Consider the following 24,487-nt stretch of genomic DNA (forward strand, 5'->3'; position numbering starts at 1 on the left):
AGATGGGGGGAGCATGTAATGGGTAATGGAGTGCTGGGAATATGGCTGAGTCTACCTACCTACCTACCTACCTACCTACCTACCGACCGACCGACCAACCCGCCTACTTACGCATCTATTTGCCTGTCTACCTACCAACCTTCGAGTTCCTCCCATGCACGTCTTACGAGATGAATACGTACGTCGTGATGTTTCCCCCTTCCACCATCACATTCGTTAAGCTTTTATCTATTCTCAGTTCATCTGAGACTGACTTTAACCATACGTCAAGTTTTCTGTTAAATGTCAACGTATCTATCGTAGGAATGATTCTTATTTCTCCCGGTTGCAAAATGACCAGCAGTTTAAGATTTCCTGCTTGGCTCTGTGATATCCTTCAGCCGTATTCCATGTTATTCCTGTGGACGTAATAATTCCTTTTCTTGCATGATGAGCGGCTTTTAGATTTGCTTTCCCTTTACCCCTCCAATTTAGCGCAGATTATCATATAACTTCTCATTCTTTCTAAGCTATAATGCCCCAGTTGCTTCAGTGTTTCCTGGCACTTTATGTGTTCCATCCCCTAAATTTTGATGGTAAATTGCTTCTGAATTCCATCCAATCTGTTTATTTACATTGTTTCGTTAGTGAGCATAAGACACAACAGAATTCACTTTTGCTTCGTATGTCATACATTAAAAGTTCTCGTCAATGGATTTCTGTCTCTTCTAGTATGAAGTTCTCAGTATCATACCACTCATTATTTGGCTCGACTTCATTATCCTCTAAATATGTCCAATGAAATTCCAGTGCTTCATTTCTGATGACATCCAGATCTTTGACATCTGCTACGCTTTCTATCTATTTCTCTTTGGCCTTTATACTGTGTCATCAACGTATTATTTACCTGTTCCATGTGTGATATGCTCTTATTTGCCTTCGATGAAGTCTAACAGTCTGAGAGGTTCACTTCGCCCTATACGTGTAGATTGTTTTACGTCTTTTTGTATATTTCTTTTTGATCAGCTTTTGACCCGATCACTTAGCTTATTGCTTTCTGTATTTTCTAGTTTTACTCGAGAGAGAATGAGAGAGAGAGAGAGAGAGAGAGAGAGAGAGAGAGAGAGAGAGAGAGAGAGAGAGAGAGAGAGAGAGAGAGAGTCTACCAATCATACGGTATCTAATGCAGATAAAGCGACTAAAGTTACCACTAAAATATCCGTTGACTTTTGAACCATATAATTTTACCCCCGTACTGCCATGTGGCCAAAAATGATATTATCTCGACTATTACGCAATGGCAGATCGGCTGTCGCTGTATATTGTTTTATCGGGTCGTAACTCGTACGTTATAAATGCCTTTGAGTAATAGCGGTGATGCGTCATGGCAGGGACTACATGATACAGCGGTTTTTGTCGTAGATCCAAGATACGTTACGGATGAACAGCGCTCAATTGGACGTCGCGTATTCCAGCTTGTGAAATACTGTCGTCTTCTGGATCGACGGGAAGAAATACCCCTTTAAGGTACCTTAAGTTCCAGTTTGGGATTAATACTCTTTACTGGATCAACGGAAAGAAATACCCTTTAAGGTACCCCTAAAAAACCAGTTTGGGATTAATACTCTCTACTGGATCGACTCGAAGAAATACCCCTTTAAGGTACCTTAAGTTCCAGTTTGGGATTAATACTCTCTACTGGATCAACGGAAAGAAATACCCTTTAAGGTACCCCTAAAAAACCAGTTTGGGATTAATACTCTCTACTGGATCGGCTGGAAGAAATACCCTTTAAGGTACCCCTAAAAAACCAGTTTGGGATTAATACTCTCTACTGGATCGGCTAGAAGAAATACCCTTCAAGGAACCTTAAAAAACAGTTTGGGATTAATACTCTTTACTGGATCGACTCGAAGAAATACCCTTTAAGGTACCCCTTAAAAAACAGTTTGGGATTAATACTCTCTACTGGATCAACGGAAAGAAATACCCTTTAAGGTACCCCTAAAAAACCAGTTTGGGATTAATACTCTCTACTGGATCAACGGAAAGAAATACCCTTTAAGGTACCCCTAAAAAACCAGTTTGGGATTAATACTCTCTACTGGATCGGCTGGAAGAAATACCCCTTTAAGGTACCTTAAATTCCAGTTTGGGATTAATACTCTCTACTGGATCAACTGAAAGAAATACCCTTTAAGGTACCCCTAAAAAACCCGTTTGGGATTAATACTCTCTACTGGATCGGCTGGAAGAAATACCCTTCAAGGAACCTTGAAAAAAAAACCAGTCTGAGATGAATGATTTATCATTCAGTCTCTTTCAATTTCCATGAACGACTCCCGTAGTGTTGCTGGGATGAAGTGCTTAACGCTCATCAGCAGCGAGACGAAAACTATGGCCCGCTGAGGACACTGCACACCACGAGCTGAGAACAGACGAAGGGTGTCGAGTGATTATTATTTCAGGCCAATTCTGATCAGGTCTTAACTTCCATCCCTCGCTGCGATGAGGTGGCTGGTGGAGCTCACCGATATCAACAACGTGTGTATGTTTTAGTCTTTCCAGCTTTCAGTGATCGTACCCTGGTGGCAAGTTGCTGTACTATATATATATATATATATATCTAGAGAGAGTGGAAAGTCACTACAGGATACAAGGTTGTCTATCATAAGAGTTCAAAGGTCGTAGCGTCGTGGTGAGAGGGGTCGTGCCGCCACGTTTAGTGGTCGTGACCTAATGCTCGAAGGTGGTGGAGTCGTACTCCAGGAGCGATATACTGACTCCACCCGACTCTACTGACCTGACAACCCCTCGAGTCATGACTCTTCGTCGAAAAGTCAGTGAAACGCTAACTACGTCTTTCACCAGCTATTCTCCTCCATCGCCTTTACCTCTCCTTTGCCTAAAGCAGCTCCCTCCCTCAACCATCATCTCCTTCCCTCCCTCACTCCACTCTGCACTCTCTCTCTCTCTCTCTCTCTCTCTCTCTCTCTCTCTCTCTCTCTCTCTCTCTCTCTCTCTCTCTCTTCCTTTAAACTTCCCATTCACTTGACCCTCCCTCTCCACCCATTCGGCCCGTCCCATCCCAGAGGCCTACGCAAAGGAGGAGGGGAAGAAGGGAGGGGGGATCACAACGCACTCCGTTAATGTTTCTTTGTGAGAGTCTTAATGAGCTACGTTTTCCTTTGTGAATATTCATTCTCATAATAGCAAAAGACCTCAAACGGGACGACCCACTCTCCCACGCTCTCCCACCATTAACCACATGCAGCCCGGGACCTGCACTCACCACCGCTCCGTGAAAACACACGCCAATGTGTAATCTGTCGCCTTACAAATCCAATAATGAAGTATACGAGAGTGGAACGAGGGAAAAAAATGATTAATTACAGTCTAAAATCTTTAAAACATGAATGCCTTACGCCGTGTCAACAGCAAAGGTTCTGATGATAAATATATATGCGGGCAAATTATATATATATATATATATATATATATATATATATATATATATATATATATATATATATATATAAAACTTACAAGCGTCATACTTGGGGCAAAGTTTCCAGCTATTTCTAAAGGACCGATTGTGAAGAAAGCAAACGAAAAACATCACTGCTTTTCAGAATGAAAAGTTGGCGAGGCATTTTTCTTTTCGCCGACTCTCGGAAGAGAGAACAAACACCCGAGCCCAGAACTTGAGCTGAACTGGTGGTGGTGGTGGTTGGTAGGTCTTGGCCAAGGGCTTCGAGTGGCTGGCCTGACCCCCAGCCTTTTGTTAGCTCTGTCGTTAATCATGTCAGGCTCTCTATCCCTCCCTCCCTCCCTACCTCCCCTTCCTTCCCTCCCTCCTCTACACCCTGTGCGTAGTGGGCAATCTATTACCTCCGTCAGGTTGGAGGGAACCCGAGAGATCCGTGTGGCGGAGTCACATCTGAAGGTCGGGTTGTGACTTGGTTTGTGAGGCGTGGCCCGCGGCAGAACACCTCCGACATCATCGGCAAGATTCCCTTCGTCAGGAAGCGTCTCGCCTTCGTCAGGAGACAACCGAAGATTATTCACACAAGGATGTCATCATCGTTATTTGAGAGGTTCCATGGGTGACCATCCCCCTCAAAAAAATGGGGATAAACACTTCCTTGATGTGGTAATGCGTATGACCTCCGTCAGGGAGTTACAGGTAATCCTCCCCTTCAGGAGATAATGTCCCATATTTCGCACACACACACGAGTCATTTTGGTAGGGGACTTGCCCAACATACGTATAAAATGGCTCATGCAATGTCTGCACAGGTGGATGGGAAATGATCTCCCCTTCGATTGCTTGGCACTGGAGATGCAATTCTTAAGGAAAGGTAGATCACAACGAATTCGTGTACAACGGACCGTTGCAAACCAACTCCGCCTAAAACGAACCAGTGTAAACAGAGACTGTTCTGTACATGCTATAACGTTAGGTTTCGTGCCACATGTACGACCCGGGACACAATATTCGAACTCCCTTTTTTTTTTCTCTTGATAAATGATCAATGACGGTCGATCAGAGAGGATTCGAACCTCCTTCGCGTGGCACTACATTCTGTGAGACCTCCGCACGCGACCCATCTGTCAGGAAGGAAAAGGCATCGGACACTATCGGTAAAATCCTAAAACAGCGTAGCGTAGGTCGGGACAAAACAAGTAAGAGGAATATTCAAAATGCAAAGTCCTGCCCTTTGGTAAAGTTCATTAGCCCTGTCTACTGAAGGGGCGTGGACACTTCTAGGGCAATAGTGAGCCGATTCATGGACAAGAAAAATAACAGGAAAAATAACAAAGAACAATCTAGAAACAGCAAAATAAAAAGCTGCTTTTCAATGACCAAGGAACTAATATCATGAAACATTTAAAATGACGGAAAAATAACTCAAGAAAAAAAAGAATAGAAAAGCCTTATTGACCTCAAAAAATAAACACCGATATTTTTTTAAATAACTCAAAAAAAGAATAGAAAAACCTTACTGACCACAAAAATAGATACAGATATCAAAAAAAAAGAGCAACAATTAAGAAAAAACAAATGCTTCCCCCCCCCAAAAAAATAGAAAAAAAAAATTGCCAGTAAACTCACTAAAGTCCCCGGAGAACACAACTTCAGAAAAGTTATAGAGACTCGTTTTTATATCCTCTCTGAAGCAAAGGTTCATCAGGTGTGTTCAGCCTGGGAGTGGAGGGAAAGGTCACTCTCCTCCCGTCACACAACGTCCACCAAGACACCCTCACTCAAGCGAACAAACGAATCGTCTTCGTTCAACTCGAAGTCCAGAACTCTGACGAACACTCGAGACCCGGGAACCTATGAAGAGGGGTGGACAACTGTGATGTTACTTATTTGCTGTCGCTAAGTAATCCATCTTCCTCACTCCTAATGCCAGTCCATAAACGATATATATATATATATATATATATATATATATATATATATATATATATATATATATATATACATATATATATATATATATATATATATATATATATATATATATATTTTTTTTTTTTTTTCATACTATTCGCCATTTCCCGCATTAGCGAGGTAGCGCTAAGAACAGAGGACTGGGCCTTTGAGGGAATATCCTCACCTGGCCCCCTTCTCTGTTCCTTCTTTTGGAAAAAAAAAAAAAAAAAAAAAAAAAAAACGAGAGGGGAGGATTTCCAGCCCCCCGCTCCCTCCCCTTTTAGTCGCCTTCTACGACACGCAGGGAATACGTGGGAAGTATTCTTTCTCCCCTATCCCCAGGGACAATATATATATATATATATATATATATATATATATATATATATATATATATATATATATATATATATATATATATATATATATAAATATATATATATACAATGAAATGATTATTCAAAGTACCATTTCTACTTTTTAACTCATGTCTAAATCTGGGAGAGAGAGAGAGAGAGAGAGAGAGAGAGAGAGAGAGAGAGAGAGAGAGAGAGAGAGAGAGAGAGAGAGAGAGAGCAAAACAAACTTTTGACGTTACCACTTCAGTCTAGCCAACTGCACGGTGTAAATAATTACAATCCCATCAATTCTCCACAAAGGTCACACCACACTTCAGACTCCTGGCGATTGAGAATTCAAGCGAGCAATTAGGTTAGCAAACCACAACTGATAGAAATGACTTCGGAAAAAAAAAAAAGAAAGAAAAAAAAACTGGAGGGTCGGGGAGGTTAAAAAAAAAAAATGAAAGGTTTTGTAATTAATAATGAGACAGTAGGCAATATTGGGTAGTTCTTCAGAAAGATACACGGTGTTCCACTTCGAAGTCACGAACGCGCCATGAACTCTGCAAACACACACTGATGTCATGTGAGTTAAATATATGTTGAATTCTGCCAGCGGTTTCCGGACTTTTGATGCACACTATCTATTAGAAATCTAATATCCAACAATAGACAATGTTACGAGGTAGTAGTCTAATCAAGGAATGGTAATTAGAGAAAAAATTATATATATATATATATATATATATATATATATATATATATATATATATATATATATATATATATATATATTTCCAGCGGGGGGCTGGAAATCCTCCCCTCTCGGTTTTTTTTTTTTTTTTTTTTTTTCCAAAAGAAGGAACAGAGACAAGGGCCAGGTGAGGATATTCCCTCAAAGGCCCAGTCCTCTGTTCTTAACGCTACCTCGCTATCGCGGGAAATGGCGAATAGTATGAAAAAAAAAAAAATATATATATATATACACACTGTGAGGTTTGCGGAGGGGAAATGATGCTTATTCCAAAGCACGGCATGGTTTAGTTTTGCAAGTGCTTTCATACGTGTTATAGAGTCGTTCTTACCACTGTGGTATGACCCTTCCTTGACCCCCTACAGCGAGACGGTACGATCTTTGAGCAAGGCGGTGCGACCCTTGGGATATAATGGCCTTGACCTTCATATGATCCTGAAAGGTCAGGTCAAAGACCAATGCCATCACGCACAAGGGTCGTACCGTCGTGCCCAAGGTTCGTACCGTCGTGCTCAAGGGTCGCACCGTCGTGCTCAAGGTTCGTACCGTCGTGCACAAGGGTCGCACCGTCGTGCTCAAGGGTCGCACCGTCGTGCTCAAGGTTCGTACCGTCGTGCTCAAGGTTCGTACCGTCGTGCTCAAGGGTCGCACCGTCGTGCACAAGGGTCGCACCGTCGTGCTCAAGGGTCGCACCGTCGTGCTCAAGGTTCGTACCGTCGTGCTTAAGGGTCGTACCGTCGTGCTCACGTTTGGTGCTACCAAACACCGCACCATCGTAAGTCACAACCATACACCATTTTCTTTATCACAATAACGCCACCATATTCCCGAAGAGCCAGGACTATTTGGTTACCTCAGAGGCAGCTATGCTGAAGAGCTAGCAACATTTGGTTACCTCAGAGACCGCTACCCTAAGGAGCTAGCAACATTCTGACATCTCAGGGGCCCCGCTATGCTAAGGAGCTACCAACATTCTGATACCTCTTTGCGATGGGAGGAGCCGTGTGGTGATGGTGTGTGGAGGGCGGGAGGCGCGGCACTACAGTGCCACACTACTGCGGAACCCTCTCTAGCCAAGTGCCGCGAGGGGCCGCGCCAGCACGCCTTGCTACTCACACCCACCCACAACACACTTATCATCAAGGGTCGCTTCAGATCCCATGAGGGCTGGCCCTCCTCCTGCTTCGTCTGAGCTACGCCAAGAACCTTTCTTTCCCCTCATGATATTCCATTGGCCATATATATATATATATATATATATATATATATATATATATATATATATATATATATATATATATATATATATATATATATATATTCCAGGTGGTGGGAGACATACATGAATAATCGCAAGCGACGAGATATACCCGAATAAATGTCAATGCCGGGAACCATTTGAGCAGGCATGAAACCCGCGCAGCGAACACTTAACCCGCCCAGCGAACACGTAGACTCGGAGGTACTCGGTCTGGACTGGCTAACTGTGGGACATTACGGGAATGTTTCACAAACAATGAGGAGGAAAAAAAAAAAAAAAAGAGAATCGCATCAATTAATAAATAAGTTCCTTGTGATTTCCCGCGAGTGCTCGGTGTTGTGCGACCCAGCAGAGAGAGATGCCGGGGTACAACAAGAAAGTCTGGCTGGAACAGTCGACGTAATGAACATTTTGTGTATGTGTGTGCAAATGACCGGCATGCCACAGGGAGGGGTATGTATGCCCCGGTCCAGGCCATCTCGGGTGAGGAGGATCAAAAAAAAAAAATGTAAGAGGAATGAAAAAGAGAGGAAACGAAGGTTCCATATAAGGTGTTTGCAGACGTGACTCTTAAAGAGGTTAGAGAGGTTGAAGGAGGAGGAGGAGGAGGAGGAGGAGGAAAGAGGAGGAGGAAAGAGACCATAAAAAGGAAAAACATTCCACACAGTTTCGCTGTTCAAGGAGAGATGGAGGTGGTCAGTCCTTGTATACTGAGAGGTCATCCACATCAGAAGATGAAGTTATCGACACCAGGAGCTGGAGGCAATTCACACCGTGCACGGCATAGATGACCCACACCAGCAGCTGAGGTAAACCACGTCAGCCACAGAGGAAAATCCACACCAGCAGCTGAGGTAAACCACGTCAGCCATAGAGGAAAATCCACACCAGCAGCTGAGGTAAACCACGTCAGCCATAGAGGAAAATCCACACCAGCAGCTGAGGTAAACCACGTCAGCCATAGAGGAAAATCCACACCAGCAGCTGAGGTAAACCACGTCAGCCATAGAGGAAAATCCACACCATCAGCTGAGGTAATCCACGCCAACGGCTGAGATAGCCGATACCAACCGATGTGGGCAATCTCCATAAGCAGGCTGAGATAATCTACACCAACATTAGGGGTTAACCCACCAGACCAGCAGCTGAGTAATCCACACAGGAGCAGCAGCAGATAAAAAAAAATAAAAGAAGACGACCATCAGAATGATCAGCGATAGATAAATCCATACCAACCGAATAGACACGGGGGGGTCAACTCCGATCAACTGCAGAAGACCCGATAAGAACCATCAGGAACTGATAAGAGCAACAGACGACCTGCCTCTTTCGTCGACTCTATGATAATCACCCGGCTCGAGGGTGAGCTAATTTTTCGAACAGCTTTAGCGCCCTTGTGCTCGCGTGATGTTTTGCGCATATCTTCATGAAGCTTTACCGTCAGCTTAACGAGAGATATCACTGATTTAAACGCCTCGTATAATCCACACCCGCGATGAGTATCCACCTCTTAAGTTTTTCCGTCAAGTCTGTGCGCGCGCGCGCCGGTGCGTTACGTATGGGAGAGAGACGAGAGAGAAGAAATTCTCGGAGGTACTTTACGAGGGAGAGGTTTTACGAACAGACGGGAGCACAGACGAAGACAAATGCAAGAGAGAGAGGAGGAAGCCCCCTCTCCCTCCCACCTCGAAACCACAACCGACGATGTCTTAAAAAAAAAAAAAGGGAAATTGGCGCGCCCCTCCCTTACCTGGGGAAACTTTAACGGAATAATTTAAAAGAAAACGGTTGAACGGTAGCCAACCGTCATAACGAAGACTTAACAAAATCCACCAGAAACAACGAACTTAAAAGATATGCATTCTCACACCACGGTGTCGGGTTGTACTTAACGTACTTTAAAATGCACTTAAAGAGTGGGATAAGCCACAATTCAGAGTACTGTAGTGTGAAAGTAAATGCCCAAGTAATCTTGACGAACGGTAATTAAGTATTCTGCTTCATCATTATTCACCACTGGTCCCAGGGCTCTAACTTTCTCCGAGTTATAAAACCCGGGCTCTTTTACACACACACACACACACACACACACACACACACACACACACACACACACACACACACAACTTTCCATCCCTTGCTTTCCCATCTCAACAATTCTCTGCTGCCCTGCTCCGCATCCTGTTCGTCATGATGTACCATGCGTTTCTGTTAACTCTCCCAAATGTTTCTGTTACCCTTCTCTCTCTCCCAACTGTTTCTATGACCCTTCTGTCTCTCCCAACTGTTTCTGTTACCCTTCTGTCTCTCCTAACTGTTTCTGTTACCCTTCTGTCTCTCCCAACTGTTTCTGTTACCCTTCTGTCTCTCCCAGCTGTTTCTTTTACCCTTCTGTCTCTCCCAGCTGTTTCTTTTACCCTTCTGTCTCTCACAATTGTTTCTGTTACCCTTCTGTCTCTTTTACTTATGAGTGCTTCTGCTTCCCCGAGCCCTCTACTCTCATTTTCCCTATCCGTGATTTATCTGTTATTACTGCACGCTTTCTTTTCATTCTTGTTTAAACATATGACTGGTATACTTCGAGCACCAACTCTCCTAATTTGTCTTCCAGTATATACGTAAGTGTGTGTGTGTGTGTGTGTGTGTGTGTGTGTGTGTGTGTGTGTGTGTGTGTGTGTGTGTGTGTTACAGGACTCCGCCTGCTCGAGGTTACACCGTGAGTGTAAAGTCACCTTTGGAGAAACTGTATCATTTGGAAATACAGTCTCGTCAAAGAACTTCTAATTCCATTGGAGTCTACATTTCCCTGCTGCTAAAAGTAGCGCACGCCTTGAGCTGCAAGAGCTTTTAGAATGGTTTGGGGTTAACATTAGCACTATTTCACAGATATTAGCGCTGCGGGAACATATATATATATATATATATATATATATATATATATATATATATATATATTCATACAGATTCGCCATTTCCCGCGTTAGCGAGGTAGCGTTAAGAACAGAGGAATGAGCCTTAGAGAGACAAAATCCTCACTTGGCCCCCTTCTCTAGTTCCCTTTCTTGGAAAAGTAAAAACTGGAGGGGAGGATTTCCAACTTGGCTTCCTTCCCTTGCTCGTCATCCGGGAACTATCGTAGACGAACGTCATCACCAACCGACGCTGACGGATCCCATTTTCTTCTACAACGAAGAGCTTGTATACCGTGGGTATCTGAAGGGGTGTAAATCCCCTGGGTGACAAAGGACGAACAGCTCATCTTGCACTTTTCACACACCCACCCACACCCACACACACTCACACACACACTCACACACACACACACACGATATAATTAATGAGAGATGATGCCCTGAGGGGTTATAAAAAAATAGCCATCAACTCATTACTATTACAATTAACAAACATATATTCGGAGAGAGAGAGAGAGAGAGGTATTTACATCAATGAGTAATTCATATAATCAAGGATCTCGGAGGACATTCGCTGAGGGATAGAGTGGGGAATTAATTAGAGGTTCGAGAGGCCACTGCCCACATAACACGGTATACAAGAGGCAATACCGGACTCAAAAGTGTATATACGTTACAGCTTAGACGAGGCTTAACCGTTACTTTGTATTGGCAGAGGATATGTAGCACTGTGTCCTTAAATGGGGTGTATAACGTTCATATAAAGACAAAAGATGGGAGGATATAAAGTAAATAAGTATGAGAGGATATAAAGTAAAGAAATATGAGAGGATATAAAGTAAATAAGCATGAGAGGATATAAAGTAAATTACTGTATCTGTAAGTGTGTATTTATTACTATTTGTGAGTTACGAAGACACAGCTTTACATTCGAATGGTCACGTCTCTAAACCTTGTATATATGTACCCGATATCTACTCTTTTGTATACACACACACACACACACAGCCTAAGCCTCATACCTAAGAAGAGGATGAACACCTGGGTTGACTCTTGGCCGACTGCCACGCCGTGGATTCGAACCCCGGCGGGTCCACTCGCCAAGTCGGGCCGACCAGAGCTGACACATGGTCAGTAACGCTAAATCACTTCACCCCGAAGGCCCTAGTTTACTCTCAATATCTTATCTTTTTTCTTCGCGAGTGCACGCGCGTATGCATGTGTGTTGTGTGTATGCACGTGTGTGTATACACGTATCTGCGTGTGTGAGTATACAGACGTGCGCCCGTGTTAAAGTGGCTTTCCTCAGGTCCTAGGATGGAGCCTAGCCCATCTAGGTGAAGCCCTGTCCATCAAACTAGGCAGAGAAGGGCTTGGCCCCACGTGTATGCATTCGTCTCCAGATGACAGTCATCAAAAAAATGCACCACGCCAGTAGAAAAGCGTCTTTATAATGACGATGACTAATGTAGTATGTATATAATTCACACAGAAACACACACACACACACACACACACACAAAATTAATTCTGGGATATTCAGAATGAATGCGGATTATAGACATCCATATATCAGCGGAGGTGTCAATTTATATGATTCGGGTATTAGAGGCTCACGTCTCGAAGATACAATAGACACACAGCTCAGACGGATGGGCGGTGTAATCATTTTCCGTTAGCCAAGACAGTAGGGCCAACTGAATGCCCACAGGCAGGCCCAGGCGTGCGTCATTATCGGTAACGCTAACCCCTACACCACCAAGGTCTGTGAATTACATGCATATGACAAGTAAACACACATCATTTCCAAAGGTCGAACACGTTCTCCGTCTAATGATACGAGTTTGCATGTACCAAAGGCCTCAATAGTCTACATGGCTAACTTACAAAGGATTAAAGAACTGAACTAGAGCATACAAAGGACAAGGGATAAACCATGGAAAGGTCCGTGAGGTCTGGATGTGGAGAGGGAGCTGTGGTTTCGGTGCATTACACATGACAGAGAGAATGGCTGTGGACGGATGAAAGCGTCCCATCGTCTATTCCTGGCGTTAACGTCGCTAACGTGAGAAAAAGCGACCTGGTCCCGTTCCATCTGCCTCTCAGAAATCTTGCTCTGCTTAAGTTGCCTGGATGGGTCTATCTTCCTCCGCCTTAACACACGGAATGGAATGAAAAGAAGCAGGCCCTTCCCTCCCATCCACAACCCCTCCCATCCACAAACCCCTCCTCTTTGTCTTTTGCGCCACCGTTAAACACTGAACAATTTCCCGTTAAAATGGGAATATATAAAATATTCTCAGGAGATCAAATACAGAACCTTTCCTCTTCCATTTTCATCCAATCTATACGGCTTTCATCTCTGTCGAAACTGGAGGCACTCCTCCTACCTCGGCCTTAAGGGTAGAGGGGAAGAGGTATTAAAAAAAAAAAAAAGAGGAAAAAAAAAAAAGGTAAAAAAATCTCATGCCACGAGGAAACGCTGCCTTAAATTCATAGCCTATCAAGGGGAATTTTGAGTGTGTTATGCATAACTTTAATAGCCGGGATCATCCTTATCCCACGCCAAAGAGAATATCGGAGCACAAAAACCCCGCCCACAGACCTACCTTGATCCCTTTTTCTTTTTTCTCTCTACTACAACTATTTCTTTATATATATATATATATATATATATATATATATATATATATATATATATATATATTTTATATATATTCCCTGGGGATAGGGGAGAAAGAATACTTCCCACGTATTCCCTGCGTGTCGTAGAAGGCGACTAAAAGGGGAGGGAGCGGGGGGCTGGAAATCCTCCCCTCTCATTTTTTTCAATTTTCCAAAAGAGGGAACAGAGAATTGGGCCAGGTGAGGGTATTCCCTCAAAGGCCCAGGCCTCTGTTCTTAACGCTACCTCGCTAATGCGGGAAATGGCGAATAGTTTGAAAGAAAGATATATATATATATATATATATATATATATATATATATATATATATATATATATATATATATATATATATATATATTATTTTTTTTCTTTCCAACTATTCGCTATTTCCCGCGTTAGCAAGGTAGCGTTAAGAACAGAGGACTGGGCCTCTAAGGGAATATCCTAACCTGGCCCGCTTCTCTGTTCCTTTTTTTTGGAAAATTAAAAAAAAACGAGAGGGAAGGATTTCCAGCCCCCCGCTCCCTCCCCTTTTAGTCGCCTTCTACGACAAGCAGGGAATACGTGGGAAGTATTCTTTCTCCCCTATCTAATATATATATATATATATATATATATATATATATATATATATATATATATATATATATATATATATATATATCATAGGTACGGTAAGCATTTATCTTAAAGGCCACATTGGTAGTTACGGTAGAAAAATAAAAAAATAAAAAATTAAAGCCTACGGTGAGAGATATGATAAAAATTCGTTTTTCAACGCCACGGTGATAGAAACGATGAACATCTTTTTTTCTTTTTAAAGGCCGCAATGACAGATACGATGTGCACTCTTTTTTTTTTTCCCCCTAAAGGCCATGCAGTGCAGACGACAGATATTTCTTACCCACGGGAAAGAGATAAAACATTAGGGGAAATGCACGAACGTATAGGACAAGACTTTGATTAGGCTGAAGACGACAGCTCGTTACCTAGGAGGGAAAAAAAAAGTAAAATAGGAAAATGAATGAATAAAAACACAAGACTTAAGACTTTGGTCATAAAATGCAATGGGGGAAAAAACAAAAAAAAAAAAATAAAACGGACATACACGGGGCGATGTGTAATACTGTGAGTTCCGGCTCAAACGTCCAAAAGAAGCCCTGGGAGAGAGAGAGAGAGAGAGAGAGAGAGAGAGAGAGAGAGAGAGAGAGAGAGAGAGAGAGAGAGAGAGATTTGCATATCTTCCTTTCCGGGTTTTCAACCTCATTAAGTTCTGAGAGGCAGAGGTAAAACGAGAGGCAACGAGCGTTAACACATCAAGACGTGGGAGTGTATGGGAAGGACAAGCTGACCGTCACGCCTGATGGACTATGGCCCAGATTATCTGTCGGACGACAACAACATGAACCGAAACTCCTGATCGACACAGTGGCAACGATCGTAACGCGGAAGGCTTGAATAAATGCCAAGTCTCGCTTGATTTGCCAGGTAGGCAAAGTTTGAGTCATTAAGGAGCTCCTACGTAAACACTGAAGTGACTAAGTGCCCCTGTAAGTTAATGCAACTTACGTAAACTTACTACAATTTGAGTTAGTCAGTCGGAGAAGAGTACATAAACCATCTACGATAAAATCATGTATGGACAACGCGAGCTGCAAGGTAAATGATGTATGCAAGTCACTAAACTCTATCTAAAACGTTAGCTTGCACACAGGCCAAAAAACAATCAAAAGACAAATGATGATGCATACCTGAAACGCTTAAATGAACAAAATCATGTCTAAAAACACCACAAAATATGTTCAGAACACCACAAATACGTCTGAAATACCATAACTACGTTAACACCACAACCACAGATGTGTGTCGAAAACCCACAAACACGTCTACAACACCAAAGACTTCTAAAATACCTCAAACACACGTCTAAAATACCACAAACACGTCTAAAATACCACAAAAAGATCTATTATACCACAAAAGCCTAAGAGAAAGCAAAAACAAGTCTATATAACACCAAAAGAAAAGTCTCAAAAACAAAAACACAAACACGTCTAAAACACCTCAAACGCCTCGCCAGAACTCATACAATCTCGTCTACTCCACCAAAAACGTCTTTACAAAAAAACCAAAAGAACCCACAAACATACTGCATACTTGATTTAGAGGAAAAGAAAAAAAAAACAGCGTTCTGCTATAAACCCAAGATTTCCAGAAACAGCACAAAAAAAAAAAAAAAATATATATATATATATATATATATATATATATATATATATATATATATATATATATATATATATATATATATACTACAGTGCAAAAATCGCGAAATATACCGCCAATAGCTGGACTGTCAAGTCGATATGTGGATGTAAATTGTACATTACAGTCTCATAACCATGAAGATCTGGTGGGGGATTGGGGGATGGAGGGGGAGGATGGGGAGGTGGGGGAATGGGGGAGGTGACTGACTGAGAGAAAAACTCACTCCGGCCAAGGTGCAGTTGGTGAGGCTGGCTTATTCTGTGTATAGACATTCGTTGCATCTTTTACGAATATCATGAATGCCAAATGAGGAGAGAGAGAGAGAGAGAGAGAGAGAGAGAGAGAGAGAGAGAGAGAGGGGGAGGGGGAGGGAGGGGGGAGGAAGAGAGAGAGAGAGAGATGGGGGGGCGGTGTAGGAAATGGAGACGGGAGTGGAGGGGGTGGCAAGATAGGTGGGTGGATGGAGAGACAGAGAGAGAGAGAGAGAGAGAGAGAGAGAGAGAGAGAGAGAGAGAGAGAGAGAGAGAGAGAGAGAGAGCATAACCTCTGCATGACTGCATAGAAAGAGAGATTTTCCTGTAAATTCATGGGGCCTGGGACGTAACACACACACACACACACACACACACACACACACATCTTGGATAACCTAATAGTCATCCCTCACACACCTGGGTTACATTCCCTGTTCTGAGCGACAGATAAGACAGAGAGATAGATGGACTGACTGGCTGACTGGCAGGCAGGTGCTCCCGGACTCCACCTGCAGATGGCAGCAGCGTCAGGTGGACGCCACTTTTCGTCAAGACTGTGCCATCGTCACTAGAGGGACAGGATCTCGTCATCTTAAAAGAATCACCCACCCAACGCCCCATCCCAACCCTCTTGGAGCGCAGCCACGAAGTTCTTAAGACGTCTAAGAAAGGGGTCCTTTGGTTACATGACTGCGTGTGTACGTGTGTATATATATATATATATATATATATATATATATATATATATATATATATATATATATATATATATATATATATATGAATATATATATATATATATATATATATATATATATATATATATATATATATATATATGAATATATATATATATATATATATATATATATATATATATATATATATATATATATATATTCATTTATTTATATCTATTTATCTATCACCTCTTCACTATGACATACAAGGTGAGAGAGATCTATTTTGTAAAGGTAAATGCCTAAAGAACGTATTGGCACGATCGCAAATAATTATGAAATACCGTTTTCTTTTCACTTCAATGTCCGTGCCATCTCATGTGCGATCATTTATGGTGCTGATATCTCTTCCGCGATCACTCGTGGCACTGCTATCTTGTCTACGACCACTTGTGGTACTCCTGTCTCTTCTATTGCCGTCACCTCCTTCAGCTAAAGTCTGTATTCTTGGCTCCAGCCTTGTGTTGCTCAGGATATTAGTTTGTCACATCTCCAAGACGCCCACTGACACTGGAGAAAATTTCCCAAGCGAGAGAACGAGACATGGCCGCTCATGCCCGTCATAGTCTTCTGTAATATGAGCTGAGCACAGAGCACAATGAACTGCATGACTTTGACCACGTCTTGCGCATTCGGCATGATGTGTATTAACTCGTCTGTTACCTCAAAGCTGTGAGGGCTGACACGGGCAACAGAGAAGTGATTGTTAACACAGAGAACAAAAAAAGCGAGTTTACTGAAAAACGCCGAAGGAAAACGGTGTTTAATGAACACAAGCAACAGAAGACTGTACTGTGCGATGACAACGGAAAACAGTTGACACTAGCTAGACACAAGCAACAGAAACCAGTGTCTTTGAACGCCAGTAACGGAACACAGCTTATATGCTGAAGACAAGCAACAGAGAACCGTTTCCTGAACACCAGCAAACGGAAACGGTGTCCAATGAGCACAGGCAACAGGAAAAAAAACACCGTGCACTCAACGCACGCAATGGAAAACACCGTGCACTCAACAATGGCAACGGAAAACAGCATTCACTGATCACAAACGACAGAAAACAGAGGACAACGAACACAAACAACGGGAGATACTTTGCACCGAACCAAGGCAATGGAAAACAATAGGTACTGACCACCAACGGAAAACAATAGGTACTGACCATCAACAGAAAACAGTCCATACAAGACCAAGAGGAACGGGAAAACAACGTTTTCCAAAAAAAAAAAACGGTAGGGAATTAAACAGACAAGCTTTTAAAGTTTCCTTAGAAAAAACAGAAATAAAAGGCGTTTCTCCTAAAACGGTGCGTTAAAAAAAAAAAGAAAACCTGACGGACGCTAAGCTTGCGGACAACGGCAGCACAGCTTAGCTGCAGACTGGACGACACCAGTGTAACAACAGGTGACTTTATTATACCAGCCAGCTGTCATGCAGCTGGACACCAAGCGACGGTATGCCAGCTGGCTGCCATGGAGCTGGCCAACAGTGCTGGACATATACATTCGGCAGTGGGACGCGCACATGTGTATAATGTTGTAAAAAATGTTTTTTTTTTTATATATAAACACATATACACACATCAATAAGCAAAACGAATATACTCCTTTCATATGAAAATAGTATGTTACAAGCAGTGTATTGCTGTTCTTTCTTCTACAGTGACGGAAACCACAAGAACATAACAGAAAAACATATATGCCTTGTGTGTGTGTGTGTGTGTGTGTGGGTGTGTACTTTACGTATCCCATTACGATCGTTTGGGACGTCTTTTAACACAAAAAAGCTCGTCCTGAGTCATCGATTGCGCATGCGCGCACCTACAACCCCCCCATCCATATACACATTTGCTACATAGGGGCCACCGTGGAGAGGCCTGGATAGAGTCTTGCACCCAACCATCTGTCTGGGAGCCGCGAAGGTGCCCCAGACAACACACTCCTTGAGGCAAGTGGCAGAAACACACACACACTCACCTACAGGCTCCGAAACACATCCCAGGCTGCCCCCGCCGGCAACAGAGCCTCCGAGGCGCTTGGAGGTGAGACTTTCGGGCGCCTGCAAGCATTCCCAAGGGAGCTGGTAACAAGCATCAGACGTATAACATAACACGCGGAGAGAGCGAGCACACACACACACAACCCGCCAGGCATGGAGCCCGTCTCAACCAAACCTTGCCTCCTCAATTCACTAAACGCGCCCCGGTCCACACTACCCAGACCAATCACCCTCCCGGGCGCCGTGACGGCTTCTAAATGCAACATTTAATCTGTCACCAGGACGCTGGGCTGACCTCTCCGCCTTCAGCGTCGCCGGCAGGAGTAGCAACGGCGTCAGTCACCGCCTTGCCTCATTACCACATACCGGACGCTTCTGGTACTCGTCAGCAGGACCTCGGCTGCAGAGGGGAGGGAGGGAGGGAGGGAAGGAATGAAGGGAGTGCTGGGGAGCGAGGGAGGGAGGTAAGGAGGGAGAAAGAAGGACTGGAGAAGAGATGGAAGACAGGGAAATAGGATAACGCATTAGAGGATACAGCGAGGGATGCGACGCAAAGAAATACGAAGACGAAACATGAAGAGAGAGGGAAGGGCCAAGAGGAGATGGTCATGATGGAGGGATAATCGACCCGGAAGGACAGAACACTGATGGAAGAGCAAGACTTCAGAAGATACACACGCAACACAGTACCTTTCCACAAGGTCTCTTAATCAACCCCATCATACGCTCGTTTTTTCTGTTATCACAAATGCCACATGCAAACCCACCTCTTAGTACTTCTCGCTTAAATTTTTGAAAGCAAACTCTTAAGGGTCGTTTAAGGACCTTATATATATATATATATATATATATATATATATATATATATATATATATATATATATATATATATATATATACCAAACAACGAGTGTTTCTGCCTCACACCCAAAACTCATCACCTTCTTACCTTACAAACATACTGAGGGAAAAAAAAATCACTGATATAGAATCACCAGAGGGAGGGAGGGAGGTGAGGAAGGTGAGTGAGTGAGTGAGTAAGGGAGGGTAACCTCACGTAAAGGCCGCTGCGCATGTGAAGCTGAACGTATGGGAAGACGCGCGTGCACGAGTCAGCTTTCGTACATTATAGCGTGAAGAGCCGTATGTGGCTGGAAGCTCCCATAAATCTTAAATCAAGTTAGTACGAACACTGTGAACTGGACGAGACTGTAATATTAAGACCGTGAACTGGACGAGACTGTAATATTAAGACCGTGAACTGGACGAGACTGTACTATTAAGGCCGTGAACTGGGCAAGACTATAAAACCTCACACACTCTCTCAAACTAGTCAGGGTAAAGCGAGGTGGGGGTCGTCTACTCCTCCCCCACCTACACATAACAGTTCCAGACGATCATCACACCCTTCCCACCTCCAAATCTCACCCCCGGAAAAAAAAATCTCGTGTTCCCAACTGTAAACATCAGTAGCAACGGGCGCCATATTCCACATACAAATATTTCTCACGATTTAAATAGGCGAAATACGCATATGTTGAGTGAAGAGACTATATATATATATATATATATATATATATATATATATATATATATATATATATATATATATACTACAGGGTTCATAGGCCAACAAGGAACTCTGAAAATAAACGAAGCAATATCCGGTAATGAAGTGCCACATAAAGAGAAAACGGAAAGCGCAAACGGCGCTACGTATACGAAAAGAAAAAAAAAAGAGGAAACAATTAATAAAGACAGAGTTACGTGCAACACGGGGGAATGAGAAGGGAAAGAGGAAGAGAAAGGGACAGACGAGGAACGGTAGTGATAACAGGAGAGACAAGAGGACGCAGACAGACGGAGAAGACAGACGGAGAGGACAGACGGAGAGGACAGACGGACGCAAAGGACAGAGAGGATATGTCGAGGATAGTCTGGACATACGTCCACTTTTCTATGGAAAGTAGTGTGATTATCACACCTACCAGCCTTAGGGCAGGAAGGGGCAACATCTTGACCATGTGTGTGTGTGTGTGTGTGTGTGTGTGTATACACTCACAGTCTCATGACTCGGTTCATCCCATTCATCCACCACTCTTTCACACTCTTATCAAAAAACACTTGTTCACGTCATTTTCTAACGAATCCCTTGCTTAATTGTGTCTTACTATGTCTTGTGGTTGTTCTATCTTTACATTCTCCTGCCATCAAGCTCGTTAGAGGATATGATCAAGTCGTCTCTAGCCACTTTTCTCTTCCATGGTGGAAAAAACTAAGGCCTTCATCTTTCCCTGTAACTCCGCTCTCTTCATTTCAGCAGCTCGTTCCCAAGTAGATCATATCGAGGCCTTCTTTTCGCTGTGTCCCCATATCCTCCTTAACTCTACATTTCCTCGGGGTATGAATTCCATCTGCCTTACGTAAGTGTCAAGAGTAACTTTAGAGTTTAATCCAAGTCCCTTCGTAAGGTGATGAAAAACATACATACATACATATGAGAGAGAGAGAGAGAGAGAGAGAGAGAGAGAGAGAGAGAGAGAGAGAGAGAGAGAGAGAACAATAAAGGCATCATTAACGTGTGGTGTCCAGTGAAAGCATTATCAACTTCACGTCGGCACTGAGCTTGCAGCAGCCACCATCACGTCTCCTGTAGGCCAGGCAGGGTCGGCCCCTCACCAGCCGATGCAAAAGGGGGCGAGACAGATGCAGCCTAGGTTCTGGTGGACGTGTGGGCTTCGAAGCAACGGCAACCCACTGCAAGCTTTGGCTTACGTATGTTAACCCTCTAGGGATAAACCTCTTAATCTAAAGGGATTTCGAAAAAAAAAAAAATAATAACCTTTTCAACCCCACGAGAAAGGGTTGCCCGTCAGGCTTACCGCCAGACCCCCCGACCCCCCTAAATCATCCCCCCTAAACCTCTCTTCCACGTCTCCTTGATGCAGTCATAAACAAACCTCTCCCGCAGGCCGATCCTTTGGTGTGTGTGGAGAACGGGGACCTGAGTCAAGGAGTCTCCGCCAGTCCCCCTCTCCGAAGACCTGTCTTGCGAAGGATTTTGAGAGGGGAAGGAGGGGGGACTGATGGTGGGCTTGGGGGTGTGTGAGGGGGGCGTTTCTCTTATCCCTTCTAAATGTGAAACGATCGCCTCCATCTCCGAGCCTTACCGGCAGCGCATCCGAAATCTTACCATGAGCCTCTCTGGCGATTCATCACAGGAACAGCGTTTTCGCTCGGGGCGCGCGCCCGCGCGCGCCCTTCTCTATCCCAGGCGCTCTAAGGCTACCTCTCTCTCTCTCTCTCTCTCTCTCTCTCTCTCTCTGGGAGGGATGGAAGACCTCACCGAGGACGAGAGAATCAGCGGGTGCGATGCCTACCTCCCTCACCTCCTACCTCCTCGACGGGCGTTGAATATCACCGTGATGAATGTCCTCCCTATGGCCCTCGCTGGCCTTCGTCAGTAAATAAACTTGAGGGGGAAAAATATTACGAAAAACTTTATTTCACGACTTTAAGCAGGCACTAAACTTCCACTTGGGCGACCTGTAAATAATAAAAAAAAAAGCAACTTGATGTTAGACGTTGGTGTATTGGCGCCCGCACTGCCTCTCAAATCAACCTTCCAGCCTCCTTACCCTCCACTTACACTCTCCAGTGGACGGTATATATATATATATATATATATATATATATATATATATATATATATATATATATATATATATATATAAACCGCTGACATAACAACGCCTCTGGAGCTGCGCGAGCGAACTGGATCCCAGCTACGCTCTGCGGACGCGCACTTGCGAAAACCGTCGAGGTAATTCACGCCAACCCTTACTCTTCCCTGAACGCTTGAGCCAACCAGCAAGGATGGAGACCTATGGTATAGAGGCTTGCCCCAGCCGTGTTAGGCTGGGCGACAACCTGCCTAAAGACAACGCGTCTTAATACGTCTTAGTCCCTCACATGTAGGAATACGTGTACACGATAGCATGCCATACCACGGCCCCTGCCTATAGAAATACCCTTCTCTCTCTCTCTCTCTCTCTCTCTCTCTCTCTCTCTCTCTCTCTCTCTCTCTCTCTCTCTCTCTCATTTGGGGGAGGCTGTGTTGTCTCCCACTACACAGATCAGACGTTACGGACCAAATCCATTCATCCGCATCTGGTTAACTGCTGACCTGTTTTACCCTCAGCCTGTTGCTTCCAGGTCGTCTGGTCACTTGTGGTCTGAGAGAGAGAGAGAGAGAGAGAGAGAGAGAGAGAGAGAGAGAGAGAGAGAGAGAGAGAGGCAGGCCCCCCCTCTCGCTCTGCAACCTCTCTGCTGCAGCTAGGGGTGGGAGAGGATGAGTATTGTGTGTGGGGTTCATCATGAATCGGCCGCTGGTGATGGCCACACTGCACGTTGTCACTACACCTTCCGTGCTCCTCCAGCCCTCACACTGACTCGCACATCCCCCCCGTCCCGCCTTCTGATATCATTTAAAGTCGTTGATCTCAACCAAGACAAGACTGCCTCCAGTATGTGAAACCTCTTGCCGATGAGTCGCGCCGTTTGCCATTCTAACCACCTCCCCTTCCCCCTCCAACCCCTTCCCTCTTTCCAAATCATCATCCCCCATCCCCCCTCTCTCCCTTCCCCTCCACAAGTCTCCAAGTCTTCACTACAAAAGATAGATAGATAGGTAGAGAGAGAGAGAGAGAGAGAGAGAGAGAGAGAGAGAGAGAGAGAGAGAGAGAGAGAGAGAGAGTGAGAGAGTGTGTCCCAGTAACGATACTTTCATACATATTTTTTTTTTCCCTCTCAAACTCTGCCTTTCAATAACTCCCTCTCATAAAAAACCGGTCAAAGTGTAGCCAGGCAAACTTCAGACTATCTTTGCTGGCACTGCTTTGGCAAAGCATGCGAGTTACTGGAAGATAAAGATAACTTCTGGGACTGAATTTGCATTAAAAATGCGCACACTGGAAATATCTTCAACTCTTTTACGTTTTCATTAAAAAAAAAAAAGAAAAAAAAACCGTTGGAGACAATAATATTGGCTAAGACGTGGGGGAGCAAGACGAAGCACTCACGCGATATATACACACACACACACATTATAGTCCTCGCCTAAGCCTTTCTCCTGAATCATATAAACAATACAAACATCCCGACTACTCCACGAGAGGGAGGAATTCATAAACACTTTACACCAGAGGCACAATAGGCTCGCTGCGTCATCAGATGCCTTCAGTGCTGCTCGCTGCATGAGCAGATGCGTTGGCGCTACACACACACACACACACACAGCAACAGTTTGCAATGCCAAGAGTTACGAACTCATCAAATCTGAATGGCTGTAAGGTAAAGATCCTGCACTCGTTGAGTCCACACACACACACACACACACACACACACACACACGTCTCGTATGACGTCAAACATAAGGAAGATTTCAAACACATCAAGTTCTATAACTGAAATGTACATACAGAGTTAGATATTACACACACACACACACACACACACATATATATATATATATATATATATATATATATATATATATATATATATATATATATATATATATATATTCCTGCAGAGAAGTTCAAGAGGGAATGAAAATTACAAAGACTCTCTCACTCTTACCGTGATCACAAGCTTATCGTGACTCACGGCTCCCGTATAAGCTTACAATGGCTCACGGTTCCCGTACACATCTATCGAAACTCACGGCTCCCGTACATCTTCATCGTAATTCACAGCTTCCGTATATAAGCTTACCGTGACTCACGGCTCCCATACAAGTTTGATCAAGCCATGGGTTAGAAAAAAAAAAAAAACACGCAAAAGTTTTGATGATAATTTCACAAAGATA

At 43.6% G+C, this 24,487-nt stretch overlaps 1 protein-coding gene across 1 annotated transcript in view; it reads right to left on the bottom strand.

Annotated features, from left to right (window-relative positions):
• Positions 1 to 24,487, bottom strand: part of LOC139762421 (uncharacterized) — a 1,009,039-nt gene that overhangs the window by 699,460 nt on the left and 285,092 nt on the right.

This window comes from Panulirus ornatus, chromosome 43, assembly GCF_036320965.1.
Source record: "Panulirus ornatus isolate Po-2019 chromosome 43, ASM3632096v1, whole genome shotgun sequence".
Taxonomy (NCBI): Eukaryota; Metazoa; Arthropoda; class Malacostraca; order Decapoda; family Palinuridae; genus Panulirus; species Panulirus ornatus.